This window comes from Grampus griseus, assembly GCF_964374135.1.
Source record: "Grampus griseus genome assembly, chromosome: 13".
Lineage (NCBI taxonomy): Eukaryota > Metazoa > Chordata > Mammalia > Artiodactyla > Delphinidae > Grampus > Grampus griseus.
In genome coordinates this window covers 14,366,127-14,380,153 of record NC_139007.1, presented here as the reverse complement: position 1 = coordinate 14,380,153, position 14,027 = coordinate 14,366,127, and the positions used below count along the sequence as shown (strand labels likewise).

The following is a 14,027-nucleotide window of genomic DNA, read 5'->3' as shown; positions in this document are numbered from 1 at the left end:
AGAGTAAAACGTCCTCCACTTCCAAGGGGAGAGTAAACAACAAGCACCATCCTACTCTGAACTCTCTTTCTTAACCCTTCTTGTTCCCCTGATGTTTCATCTTTCCTTCTCCAGTCACTAGGGGTCAGGTATGCTCTTGAAGAGCTGCAAACACATCTGCAGGTTTTCCAGATGTTACCAATCTTCTTCACTGAAGGTACGTATGAACTCATTGAGATGCGGTGACAAGATTCAGGTATCTTAACCACAGCATGTAAAACCTGAGAAAACAAGTGTGCTTTTTCTGAACGATCCTGGGAAATCTGCAAAAACAACAAACTTAAGTGGTGAAGTAAATGTTATAATGGCCAAAGAAAAGAATCATTTTGAGAAGTGAAGCAGCTAGAAAGACCTCTGGACAAAGAAAATAAAAGGCTGAAGAACAAACTTTCACAGAGTGATTGTCCCAACCAATCTCCTCCACCCCACCTCAATCCGACTGCTCCCCAAAAGCCTCAGTGACATGTGTCTCTGATCACTGGGTTCAAGTCTATGAATGACTAATGATGCAATGTCATAGTTAGTAATGGACAGAAATAAAAGGCTGGCAAGAAAGGACACCTTCTAAGCGCAATAATATTATAAAAGGAGAGAATTACTGTATGGTTGTAAATCCAAGTTGAAAATGATATTATCTCCATTTCTTGAACTAAGCCACTTCTCACGTCTGAAAAAGTTAACTTTTTCTCCTCACTCGTAGAATTTCAGAACATATATTATTTTGTAACTTCGGTATGCAAAAAAGTATCATCCATCCTACTTAACTTCCCCTTACAACTCTACCAGGTAGAGTTTATCGACCCTGAGGTTGAAAGCGTTCACCTATTTTGATCCAAGTCCTAGTGTGTGTTCTTATCAAGACAATCACGTCACTGTCCTAAAATCCTTCTTCTTCTTCTTCTTTTTTTTTTTTTTTTGCGGTACGCGGGCCTCACTGTTGCGGCCTCTCCCGTTGTGGAGCACAGGCTCCGGACGCGCAGGCTCAGTGGCCATGGCTCACGGGCCCAGCCACTCCGCGGCGTGTGGGATCTTCCCGGACCGGGGCACGAACCCATGTCCCCTGCATCGGCAGGCGGACTCTCAACCACTGCGCCACCAGGGAAGCCCCCTAAAATCCTTCTTTAGTGGGTCCCCACTGGCCTTCGTAAAGCAAACAAAAAGTTACCTACAATCCTACTATCCAGATGGCCACTGCCAAAATTTAAATAGAGGAAAGGGTCTGGATTTAATGTCCATATTTGGAGCTCTACATACCCAGCACATTTCAACTGTTCGTGAGCATGATCAAAAATGAAACTTATCCACAGTCAAACCTTGGTTTTCCATATATAATGTACAGACGTACAACGTCCACCACGACTCCAAAATGTGGGTACTTAAAGGCTCGATGTGAGGATGAATCAAGACATGCACACAGCTTCTTCACTCCCCCCACCTCCTGGCCATAAACACACAGGGACACACACACACACACACACACACACAGGGTATTTATTGCTCGACTATAATCCCCTACAGCTCACCTGGTCTTTCCTTTCACACAATCACACCTGGTAAAAAACTGCACCTTGCCCCTTTCACTGAACACTAAATGTATCATGACCACCGCCCTCTGTCATTGAAAAGTTTTCAGAAGTATGAATTTTAATATCTTCCTGGCAATTCCATCATGTAGATGCGCAGTTAACTATTACTCTATTGTTGAATACTTGGCATGCTTGTAGGTTTCACCACTAGAAATAATATCATCTTTATATATCTTTGATGGTATCGCTCAAGACTACTTTAGGGCAAAGCCCCGTGAATGAAACCCAGGTGAAAGGGCAGAGCTATTTCTCAGACTCCTGAAGGACTCAGGGTAAAACTGTCTTTCATCAAGGCCACCTCAATTTACATTACCATTAGTCTAAGAGCGTCCATGTCTCAACACCCCTCCTCCTTATAGCCAATATTTGAAAGTTACATCGTAGAATATTAAAATTCAAATGACGTGAGGTGATGGATGTTAATAAACTAATTGTGATAATCAATTCACAATATACACATACATCAAATCATTATGCTGCACACCTTAAACTTATACAAGTGTTGTATGTCAATTATATCTTAATAAAACTGGGAAAAAATGGTTGCTGTTTTAAGGAAAAAACTCAAATGCATCATTATACCCTAACAACGCTCAGGAAGCAAAGGACAGTTCCTCACCGATACTGGTGATGGCTGATGATAGCGTGAGGAGTGAAATGTGAGTAATTATATCTGTATTTTAAGAGGAAAGCAGGAGAGGCATGACCAGCTTTGTGTTTCAAAGAGATCACTTTAATATTATGCAGCTTAAAAAGAAAAAAGGAGAAATTCTGTAAGTACTGTTAACACTGCTATGGAAAGGTCTCCAAGATGTATACATGGAAAAAAAAAAGCAGAACTGTGTGTAGGCTAGGCACATTAAAAAAAAAAAAAAGGAGAAAAATAGGAACACTTTTGTATTTACTTGTATTTTCATTTTTTAGAAAAATGCTTGAAGGTTTATATAAGAAATTAACAAAAGCGGTTGCCTGGGGAGTGAGTGGGAACTGGAGGATGGGGACAAAGTGACAGCAAGAGTTTTCACTCTATATTTGTAAACCTTTTGGAAAAGTGTGAATGTGTCAACATTCAAAAGATTAAAGAGAAGAAATTTAAGAGAGAAAGAAAGCCTCCCATAGAAAACAACCTGGAGGGGGGCAGTAGTCCATGGCCATAGAGACCAGGGGCATTTCGTATAAATCAGCAGGACATGAAGCTGGACTTGGAGCGTTTCGTCACTTGCTGGCCTCCCTTACACTTAGAAGAAAGGCCAGATGATTAAAAAGAAAAAAAAAAAAAAGAGCTACAAATCCTTGTTCCCCCACTTATTTACTGGGTGAGTTTGAGCAAGCTACTTAATCTCTCTATGCCTCAGTTTTTCCATCTTTAAAATGGGAATAATAGTATTACCTGCTTTATTGGATTACTGTGAGGGTTACAGATAAATTATGTGTAGCTTACAATATTTATTGCCTGGCACATAACAGTGCTGTATAACGTCTTAATTATTATTGTTGAATTTGTTATTTGACATCACATTAAAAAAATCTTTCAGAATGCAGTGTCAGGGAAAAGTTCACTTTTTTGAGACAAGGTGAATCAAATTATCGTATTTTGCTTTGCTTTTGTTGAAGTTTAGAAATAAATTTAGCACATGTTCAAAATTTTTAAAAATTAAAAAAAAAAAGAGCTAAGGCCACAGAAAATTAATAAGATAGCAGGTCACCCAAATAAACAAAGGGGAGAAATTGTGCTCCAGAGAAGGAAGATTCAAGGGGATGTTTGTGACATTAGCCTCAGGAAGGAAGATGAGTCATGGCAGCAGGGCTGTTTTGAGATTTCCCAGGTGACCGAGGCTGGAACTGTGGAAGCCCAGGGATGAGCGGCAGGGACAGACCAGCGCAGGAGGTAGGACCTAGGAGAAGCCAGGGTCGTAGGTAACGGAAGGGCTTCCCTCGTGGCAAGAGGAAGCCGTCAAGGGCACTGCACAGGCCGGCATAAACCCAGGGTTCAGATAACAATAACATATACCGTCACTTCCTTGACACAAAGAGTTTTATTTACGTTTCAACCCTTCTGAAACAAAACACACCTTGCAATCAATATCAAAAGAAGTTTGGGGAGAGAAATTTGTGGAAGAGAAGTAAATTGTGGGGTGACAGTCAAGGCCTTCACCCATGTCAATTTAGCCATGGGTGACGGTACCTGTAACTCACGTGACTGTTTTTTTTTCTTCAAACACTTAGAAGCCATAGCAGATAACGCTATTTATCCAGTAGCCCATCTCCCTTTCTTTCTTAATAACCGAAGCCTGATTTTGTTTTAGAAAGCAATGTGCTCAGCTATAAAAACTTGTTGAGCCAGCTCCTCTGCAGCTACGGGTGATCACAGAACACAGTGCTGGCCAGTGAGATGTGAGGCGTCTGCTCCTTGGGAAGGCTCCACCTAATGAATGAAAAGACAAAGCCCATTTTGCACTGGGTCACTCTTCTCCCTTCTCTCTTGCAGAAATGCACCCGTGGTGCCCGGAGGTGCAGAAAGCATTTGGCAATTGTGAAAACCAACACCATATGCAAGAATGGCAGTGGTCAAGCAGAATGACAGGAACCTGGGTTCTTGATGACATCTAACAGCTGCCACACGAGTCTTGTGCAGCCCACTCTAAACCTTATTAGACAAATAAAACCCTAATTAGTTAAGCCACTTTTTAGCAACTTTTCTAGAGCTTGCATCCCAATGCAATGCTACCTGGAAAACTCTTAATTGCTACGTAAAATGTCTTCGGCAATACTGTAGTATGACGGATTGAAAATAAAAGCTATTATTGCACAGCAGAGCCTAAAAATAAAAGCTGTAAGACATAAATTTCATATAAGTGAAATGAGGATCTGTCACTGGATAAACAGATGAATTTTCATTCCTTTTCTTTGTGAAGCAACAGCAAAGCTGTTGGACCTAAAACAGGCAGATATCTGCAAAAGCATGAGTTGCATTCCATCTTATCTTTCAAACGTACACCATTACACGTCATCCAAAGCAATTAAGGGGAAAGGACACCGTTAAATCTCTTGGGCTCTATTGCAGGGAGGCCCACAGGCCAATTCTAGCCCAGTAACTGTGTTTTTATGGCCCACAGCCAAATATAGTCTTTATCTTTTTAAGTGGTTGGGGGGAAAAGAAATCAAAAGAATGATAGTATTTCATGACATAAAAATTCTATGAGATACAAATTTCCGTGTCCATAAGTAAAGTTGCATTGGAAGACAACTACATCCATTCATTTACATGTTCTCCCTGGATGCTTTCGTCCTAGAGAAATTAGCATAATTGAGCCATTGTAACAGAGGCTGTACCGTTCCCAAAGCCTAAAGTATTTAACAGCTGCCCTTTTCAGAAAAAGTTTGCCAACTCCACGCTAGATCACAGATCTTCATTTCCGGCTCAAAGCTCACTTTCTCAGTGAGGCCTTGCCTGACTATGCGATTTTACACTTTGACCAGCCTCCCTCCCCCAAAACTCCCGATTCCCTTTCAATGCTTTATTTTACCATAGCACACAGCATCTGACATACTGTCGTTTTACACATTTGTTTGTCCACCTCGTCCTACTAGGACACAAATTCCACAAGGGCAGGGGATTTTTTTTTTTTGTGGTACGCGGGCCTCTCACGGTTGTAGCCTCTTCCGTTGCGGAGCACAAGCTCCGGATGCGCAGGCTCAGCGGCCATGGCTCACGGGCCCAGCCGCTCCGCAGCATGTGGGATCTTCCTGGACCGGGGCACGAACCCGTGTCCCCTGCATCGGCAGGCAGATTCCCAACCTGCGCCACCAGGGAAGCCCTCCTGTTGTTTTTGAGCCACCCAGTCTGTGGTATTTTCTTATAGCAGCCCAAATGGACTAAAACAATAAACCTTTACCCTTTCAACTCCGGGGCCCTGCAGGACCCAGATCCGCTGAAGCCCCAAGCCCTGACGAACCGGCCCCAGTGATAAGCTGTCTGGGCTGGTGCCACTCAATCTGCTGATGTAGCGTGAACACTCAACGACCCACGCAAATCTTAGTGAAGACACTGGTAGCTTTCCCTGGCAACCTCCTGGCTCCAGGCATCCCTAGGGACTGGATCAGAGGCCAGGCTAACTAAATTATACTGCACTTGACTTACACTTACCACCTATTCTCAGGCACTGAGTGCAAGTAAACTTGCACTTCTCTACTCTCTCTCCGCGTAGGATTAGTTCTTTCCCAGAAGGCTGCCAGTTAACTTATGTAATTAAGCAGCCCCTGCCAGATTCTTCCAGACGCTTCCAGACGTGTCTAATCATGTTTGAATTCTGGGGTGAACACAGCGGAGGCTGTACCTTGGGACCTTGGGAGTCCCTAGTAAACAAAGACATTATCAATTTGAATAAGATAGGACTTGTTTTTTTTTCTAACTGAGATTTAACAAGAGCAATTGTGGGAAAGCAAGTGTAAAGACAAAGCAGAAAAAAAGAATGAAATAATGCCATTTGCAGCAACATGGATGGATCTAGAGATTATCATACTAAGTGAAGTAAGTCAAACAGAGGCAAATATCTTATGATATCACTTATATGTGGAATCTAAAAAAAATGATACAAATGAACTTATGTACAAAACAGAAAGAGACTCAGACATAGAAAACTTATGGTTACCAAAGGGGAAAGGGAAAGGTGGCGGGGAGGGATAAATTATGAAGTAACATAACATACATCTATATATAAAATACATAAACAGCAAGGACCTACTGTATAGCACAGGGAACTCTACTCAATATTTTGTAATAACCTATATGGGGAAAGAATCTGAAAAAGAAAACATATATATTATATATATATAAACATATACACACACACACACACATATATGTGTATCTTGAGTCGCTTTGCTGTACACCTGAAACTAACACAACATTGTAAATCAGCTATATTTCAATTAAAAAAAAAAAAAGACAAAGCACAGATGGCAGACAACAAGAAAAACTGGAAAAAAAAGAAAAGTATGTATTTTAGAGTTAGACTGTCCTGGTTTTAACCCTGGCCCTGTCAGTCGAGTAGCCTTGGAGATATTACTACGTTTCTCTTTTGGCCTTAGTTTCCAAATACGTGAAATGGACCCAGAATCTTCTTTCACAGATTTATTGGGAGGATTAAATAAGAAAAGAGCTAAACCGTAATAGGCACTGCTCAGTTGTTTCATTCATTCAAGCATGTTTTCTTTCTTTGCCCTAGATGTGGCCTTCTGCAAAAAATATAAAGTAACTTCATAGAACTTTCAAAGGCTTTAGGTATTGGATGTAACAGTTCTTCATTTCACCTCCTTTCACACTTCAAATACACAGTTTTCTTTCTTCTGACTTGAGGCAGATGTAAGGCTGATTTAGGGCCTTTTATGTCTGTCACAAGGAAAAAATCAAAGGCAGGCAGAGGAAAGAGGACAGAGAGCACAGATTTTCTTATAACTTTCTAAGACTTACAGAGGAGGCGCTGGACTAGACTAGGAGGGGTAGGGGGCCCGAAGACAACTCCTCCTTCCAAATAAAAAGGGAAGAAAGGTCTGATGATCTCTTCTGGGTCAAAGACACACGAACTTCCAAGCAATTGAGTAGGGTACCTCGAAGATCTATCATTCCATGGCAAATTCTTTAACTAATACCACACCGTTGGACTTACTAGGCATTACATTCTCATAAAGAGGATGTAAATGGCAGGCGATAGACTAGTTACCCCAAGCTATTCACTATGTCTCCTGCGAAGACTAGAAAGTGAAAGCCCTGTGTTCCCAGCCACCCTTGCAGCTGGGAAGTCACTGACCCAGAGCCCACTGCTAAGCTGGGGGCCAAAGTCCAATGGGTGGAGCTTCTGCACGAGGCTCTGCTCTCCTGCTGAAGCTAATGGATCAATACCAGGGCCCTTTGTCCCTGCCCTTCCTCCCTCTTCTTGCTTGGAACCTTGGTGTGAGGGCTGGAGGTGCAGGGGCCGCCTTTCCACCATGAGGCAACAAGCATCAGGAAAAGGCCAAGAGATCCCAGAAATACAGGCCCTGGACAAATCAGTCTCCAGACTTAACCTGGAGAGACCCAAACACCTCTGTTCATCTAAGTTCACGTTCCTCAGGTTCTCTCTTACCTGCAAACGGATACACGCCTCCCCTAAAACACCCACATATGTTTCCTTTCTGGGAAGCAGGACGGGGTGTAGAAGAAACCCCAACAAGCCATTGGCTCACTGGCAACATTCAAATGCTGTTTAACTCAACATGAGATTACACGTAAAGTGCTGTGTCTCTGGTGTCTATTTCAGTCTGTCTTACTAGAAAGCAAATACCAGGCTACCAAGCTGAAGATAACAGTGAGAGAAGCTGTCTTGCAAGAGATTGAAACTTGAGTTTTAGGGAATCAGAGTGTCAGAAAGAGCAACTGTGAACTACAGGGCAATTTTTGAAAGAATCATTATTATATGTGGTAAATTAAAGCAATACAATGTCAGTGATGGGAAACACTGTGCTTTTTTGTCTGTATATCATTAGCACAGCCCCTGGTAGTTACTAGGCACTCCATATGTTTGTAAACAAATAAACATTATTGAGCTTGAATAAATACTTTTAACATATTTTTTTTTAACCAGTAAATACTCTGGATCCTGTTTTCTTAACCAACTTGCACTGGCTTCTTTTTTCCACGTTTATAATGTTAAGTCGTCTTTTCAATTAAAAAATAATAATATCATCCCGAAGTAATTATTTTTTATATTACCTTCCAAGGATTCAACGTTCAGAAGCAGACTTTATATGGTTGTCATAATAACATACACATTTTGGGTAGAATGTTTCGGTTGTATTACAAATATTTTCTGCTTTTGTAATCTTCATAGTTATCTTATTGCATGCATGGATTCTATTAAGTATTTAACTCTAAGGTTTAGAACATTATCCAACCATTGGAAATTTAAGTATATTCTAGATATATTTTTCTTTTTTAAGAAAACAAAGCTGTTTCAAACGGGCTGACATTTTTCATGATGACAAATGGTATCAATAGTAGGCTACCTAACAGATACTAAAACACACAGAGATGCTCACACGTACACACACACCTTCTTTCTTGATTTGTCCCTTCAAAGTGAAGATGATACTTTATCAGGTAACTATGTCACAAAATGGATTTTAGGAAATGTTTGATATTATGATTTTGTTACTGAAAATAATGCTTGTTGTCTATAAAAGTTGTCACTACGAAAACCCAGAAACATAATTTTCTAATCTACTAAAAATCTTTCAAATGAAAAATTCCAGTGAGTTTTTTTAATGTAAAAATCTAACATCTTTCAATTCGTTTTCAGGAACTAATTGACATCAGGCAAGAGAGTAGGATTTTAACTACAGAATTTTTACCACTTTTGCGTTATTGATGGATGGGACCAGAAAAATGATTATCACTGTCCTTGAATTCTAATGATGCTTATCCTCCATGTGCATATCCTTCATAATCTGCTTTCTCTTGATACTAATACTTTGAAGACATCACATACTTCCACATCTTCAACTGTCACCTCTATGGAGACACATCTAAAATGTGCATTTCAAAACTGGCCTCTTTCACAAGGGCCAATCCAGAGCGCCAAAGCCTTTCTGGAAATGTATGCTTAAACGTCCCACCATCACCTCAGACTTCACTGCTAAAACAAAACAACAAAACAAGGTTTTGTTGTCATAAGATCAACCTAGCAATCTACCTCCTTCTCCTAACTTCCCTGTTTCTGTTAACAATACATCACTGTGTTGCTGGCTCAGCATGACCACAGACCTGCCTGTGAGTCCAACACTTAACACTGTTCCAAAAATAACCTACCTAAGGAAAGCCTTCACACACACACACACACACACACACACACTCACACACACACACTCTCTCTCTCTCTCTCTCTCTCTCACTCTTTCTCCCTCTCTCTCCCCCTCTGTTTTAGATGAAGAGCCTCTCCTATCTCAGTTTGGTAGGTACTGGAATTGTGACTTTGATGTCCTCGGGGGGCCCTGGTTCATCTGTGACTTTTTCCATGACAGTTAGAACATCTGATGATGATGTCAAGGGCAGTGGCCTGATCCCCAGAGGGGCCACTTCATTTTGATTTGTGTTCTAGTTTTGGACAACTAGCAAGGGATGGATCTGTCACCTCGGGCAAGTTACCTCTTCTATCAAAGCCTCAGTTTCCTCATCGGTGAAAGGCAGATCAGAATTTAGGGCAGACGGTGGTGATGAAAATTAAACGACGTAATGTTCTTAGTACACGGCACATAGGGAAAGAGCTCAACACACATCAGTCACTATTATCATTACACTTTTAATTCGAAGGCCACAGACCTCATCGGCTATTCTGTTCTTTGGCAAGCTTACTCTCCTGCCAATCACTGAGGACACCTGGGCCCAGTACAATGCCATTCCCTCAGTGAGTCACTCATTTGTTCACTCTAGAAGGACATTCTGAGGGTCGAGCAGGTGTCCAGGCACTGTGCTAGGCTTAGTGGGTACACACCTTGCCTCTGCCTTCCTTCAGCTCGCGCCCAAGAAAGCTGGGAGTTACAGGGAGTCAAAGTACTGACAGTGCCCAAACTATAAAACTAGGTAACGCAGAGAGGACTGATAAAAAGAAATGTTCACAGATTGAGATATGGGGAAGTCATTCTGGCTTTCCCATGAGTTACATTGAATTTTATGCTGACTAAAATAGACTGTGGCCTATCAAACATACATTGTACATCTGTTTTAATTATTAGAGGACACATTGATTAAAAGTAAAGAATGTCCGTGTTAAAAATAGAGATTAAGGGCTTCCCTGGTGGCGCAGTGGTTGAGAGTCCGCCTGCCGATGCAGGGGACGCGGGTTCGTGCCCCGGTCCGGGGAGGATGTAAAGGGAGGATAAGGCTCCCTTCCCAGGGGCCAAGGCCATGCTGACTTGCTAGGTACTGGCTGGAATGTTCTTTTTCTGAAATCTTGAAGAAATGTAACGCTGACTAGTTTCATGTTCTTTGTTCTGACAAGATATAAACTGTGCTAGAAACCCTGCTTCTGCAGAGCAATTTCTCAGTCACCTGGGAAGCTGGCTTCCGGCTAGTCCTCAGTTTGGCTCAAATAAAACTCTTTTCTGTTCTTACGATTGATTGTTGATTACTTCCATTGACAGGATCCACTCTCTGGGAACATACCCTTTGGTAAAAATGGGCTTCCCTTTAGAGATGAGCATGATTGCTATCATGCTAGCACATATTCTGCGAGGCTATATCCTCATGCCAACCCTGTCGTCCTCCCATCCTGCGAGGCAGGCTAGGGCAGCCTACAAGTGATGAGGGCAGGACGGGGTCTCCTCAGGCACACGCTGCACAGAGCTCGTCACAGCAGAATGCACCTCAACTGCCCAGGCCAGACTCACCAAACCCAGGAACAGACAGGCACTGTCCCTTGCTGTGTGTTCACAAGAGTAACCCTTTTGACTTTCCCGTCTCTGCTGCATACAGGGACTGAGAAAAAGAATGCTAGAGGTGGGCTCCCCTGGTGGCGCAGTGGTTGAGAGTCCACCTGCCGATGCAGGGGACGCGGGTTCGTGCCCCGGTCCGGGAGGATCCCACGTGCCGCGGAGCGGCTGGGCCCGTGAGCCATGGCCGCTGGGCCTGCGTCTCCGGAGCCTGTGCTCTGCAGTGGGAGAGGCCACAACAGTGAGGCCCGCGTACCGCAAAAAAAAAAAAAAAAAAAAAAAGGAAAGAATGCTAGAGTTAAAACTAGAAAGTGCGGGTGGGGGGGAGGGAAGGACCGGGAGATTGGGGTTAGTAGATGCAAACTATTATATATGGAATGGATAAACAACAAGGTCTTACAGTAGCACAGGGAACTCTATTCAGTAACCTGTGATGAGCCATAATGGAAAAGAATATGAAAAAGAATGTATATATATATATATATATATATGTGTGTGTGTAACTGAATCACTGTGCTGTACAGCAGAAATCAACACAACATTGTAAATCAAGTCTACTTCAATAAAATAAATTAGAAAAAAACAAACTAGAAAGTGGAACAGGGAGAACCACAGATGTCAGGCACGTAAAGAGGAATTAACAAGTGTCCCCATGGCTGTCCTCTGGGACTAAAAGACCTACTGTACAGCACAGGGAACTATACTCAATACCTTTTAATAACTTATAATGGAAAAGAATCTGAAAAAGAATATATATATGTATAACTGAATCATTTTGCGGTACACTTGACATATACACGATATTATAAATTAACTATACTCCAATATATAAATAAATAAGTAAACAAGTAAATAAAGAAAAAAGGAAAAAAGAAATTGACTGGGCCTTTACATAATGGCTTCTGTTAACTAAATCATCTCCATATGGTCCACACGTCCTGTCCAAGTTCTATTTATTCTTCAAGGTTCAGCCCCAAAGCCCACACTGCGATCAACTATGCCTACCCAGTGGTTCTCAGCTGGGACAATTTTGTTCCCCCCCCAGGAAACAGCTGTCAACGTCTGCAGGCATTTTTGGTTGTCACAGTTGGCAGGTACAACTGGCATCGAGTGGGCAGAGGCCAGGGATGCTGCTAAACACCCCGTGATGTACAGGACAGCCCCCCAGAATGTCAACAGTGCTGATGCTGAGAAACCCTGGCTTATACCAGCCACAGCCCTCCCAGACCCTCTTTTCATCAAACTCCCATTATCCCCACGGGTCACCACCATTTAGTGATATACAGCCTGGCGCTGTTGATAGCAGTTGCGAGTACCTGTGCCTCTTTCCCCAACTTAACTGTAAATGCCTCTGGCGGATGAAGACCATGTGTGTAGCACATCGGTGTTCCCCCGGGACTCAGCAGGGTGGCTCCGAAGAGCTGCTCGTCACATACCTGTTAGTTGACTTGTCTCCTTTCCCACCTGCTTGATGCAATATAGACGGCTTTAACTAATTTCTCTATCAACTCATGCCATAAATTGCTTTTACTCTGCATTTTGAAAAAAACAAAAATGAAAACAAAACAACTTGTATTACTTGGCAATGCAAAGCCATAAAAAACATGAGCAAAAACCTGGAATGAAAGATGTGGGTGGTTTGATGTTTCTGTTTTTACATTCCCTGTCAAGATTACATGTTTACTTCCTTAAAGGAAAAAGTCAGTCAAGTATAAAATATGAACTTAAAATGCCGCTCTTTTGCAAGACTATCTATGAAAATTACATACTACTGTTCACACACATGCTTCCTGTTAATTAGAGGATCGTTTGTAGAAAAACCTGCTCCAGCAAAACTTGCTGTAATAGTCCAAATCCTCTGCAGTAATGAGGAAATCCTGCTGAGGATGGTATTTTCCACCAAGAACGACAGGACTGCAGCCAAAAGCCATGCTTTTATCAATGGCCGGAGGTGGTGCCCTGCAACAGTGTGTTTGGAGTATGTTCTTCCCAATTCTACGCCAGTCCATTCTCAGATGTGCGAGAAGAGATCCTAAGAGGTGATCTAGAAACTATATCTATCTACATTTGACAAATAATATGGGGACAGCAGATTGTTCTCACAATTACATTTTTAGGGGGATCATATAATGAATTAGTATTTCCATAGTGGGTGCACACTGATGCCTCAGAGAAAGTCTGGGCCTTTTCACCCGCATCCCATGGACCGGTCCCGTCAGCTTTCTCTTCCCTCCTCGGGCTACTGAGCCAGGCCGGTCAGTGCGCCTTGGGTGCTGAAAATTCCCATTCAGCTGGACACTCCATTCTGTTCAGATGCCACACAACCGCCCCTAGGAGCTTTCAAAGCTAGTTTGAATCTCTGCAAGCTCTCACCCTTCCTACAGAGGACCCTGATTCCTGCAGCCCAGATAAGACAGTCTGTCTTGAAGAGTGACTCCAAATTCTGGTGTCTCCACCTCAGATTCCTCGTTATCTTCAGCCATGTCATTTCTGCATTCCGTCTTGACTCCAAAGAGTCAGTGGAGAAGTTAACAAAGAATGAGAAATTAACACAACATCGTAAAGCAATTATACTTCAGTGAAAAAAATATTAAAACTGGAAAAAGAAAAAAAGGAATTAGAGAGAGAGCAGAGAGACGCAGCACAAAGAAAAACCGAAGTCTCTAAAAGGTCAAGGAGGCATGGTTCACTCAACAGGTTTTACAAGACCTTGTGGAGACCTCGCGAGGCTGTAAATGCCGCCCTAGTAACTAGGGGAACGTAAGTGACAAATCAAGGGCTCCAGTGTGATGCAGCGCATAGTCGTTGGGGAAGGGGGTGGAGACAGGGCTTGTCAACAAGTAACTTCCATAGAAAACTGGCAGTAACACAGGCGTGCCCACAGGGCCAGGGCAGCCCAAAGGCAGGTGCTCCGTGGGGAAGGTGCCCGGGATGGGC

General features: G+C 42.5%; 1 protein-coding gene across 1 annotated transcript in view; it reads right to left on the bottom strand.

Moving 5' to 3' along the window:
* The window catches only part of SH3BGRL2 (SH3 domain binding glutamate rich protein like 2), a 49,855-nt gene that overhangs the window by 20,425 nt on the left and 15,403 nt on the right, over positions 1-14,027 (bottom strand). The gene's annotated exons all lie outside the window — the stretch shown is intronic.